The following is a 940-nucleotide window of genomic DNA, read 5'->3' as shown; positions in this document are numbered from 1 at the left end:
AGATCTTTCACCCATGCATGATGTTGTAACATCGTGCACTGATCATTTAGAAAATATTGGTTCGCTGAGGTATGCGAATTTTCTAAATGTTACCGCATTGCATTACACAACGTCAGAAATATTTATTCATTAATATCCACACTGATCTCACCAGAAAAGTCTTGAGTATTGGAAAAGTGTCAAATGCACAGTGACGGAGTTTGGATACAAGTTTTCTAAAATTCTGCTTTTCACTTGGAAGCTCAAATTTTATCCTTGGCAACAAAAACTATTTCTTGAAGCAACAGGCTGTCTCCCTTTATATTTTCAGAAAGACAAGTCTGAGCAACCCTAGTTTGTCAATCGTCCTTTGGTGTTTCATAAGAAGCGAGTTCAGCTCAAACTCAAAGCAGTGCTTTTCCTCCAGAAAAATATCATCACTGCAGTATGCAGCAGGAATGTTCTATGTGTGCTTTCCATTTCATTCCACAGAATATTAAAAATATGTGTACTCGGCCAGGCACGGTGGCTCACACCTGTAATCCCGGCACTTTGGGAGGCCAAGGCAGGTGGATCACCTGAGGTCAGGAGTTCAAGACCAGCCTGATCAGCATGGTAAAACCCCGTCTCTACTAAAAATACAAAAAATTAGCGGGGTGTGGTGGCAGGTGCCTGTAATCCCAGCTACTTGGGAGGCTGAGGCAGGAGAATCACTTGAACCCAGGAGGCAGAGGTTGCAGTGAGCCAAGATCGTGCCATTGCACCCCAGCCTGGCCACAGAGTGAGACTCCGTCAAAAGAAAAAAGAAAAGGATGGTCAGGTGGTTGTACAGAAAAAAAAAAAAAAAATCCTGGACAGTCTAATGATAAGCATCATCTTTAAGGGTTTAAATTATAATGACAGTTATGCTTTAAAAAACTCAGTAGCAAATATAGAAATATTCTTTTAAAATACAACAAAA

This window comes from Mandrillus leucophaeus, unplaced genomic scaffold (genome assembly GCF_000951045.1).
Source record: "Mandrillus leucophaeus isolate KB7577 unplaced genomic scaffold, Mleu.le_1.0 Scaffold67, whole genome shotgun sequence".
Taxonomy (NCBI): domain Eukaryota; kingdom Metazoa; phylum Chordata; class Mammalia; order Primates; family Cercopithecidae; genus Mandrillus; species Mandrillus leucophaeus.
The sequence above is the reverse complement of the archived record's forward strand: the minus strand, read 5'-3'. Positions refer to the sequence as shown.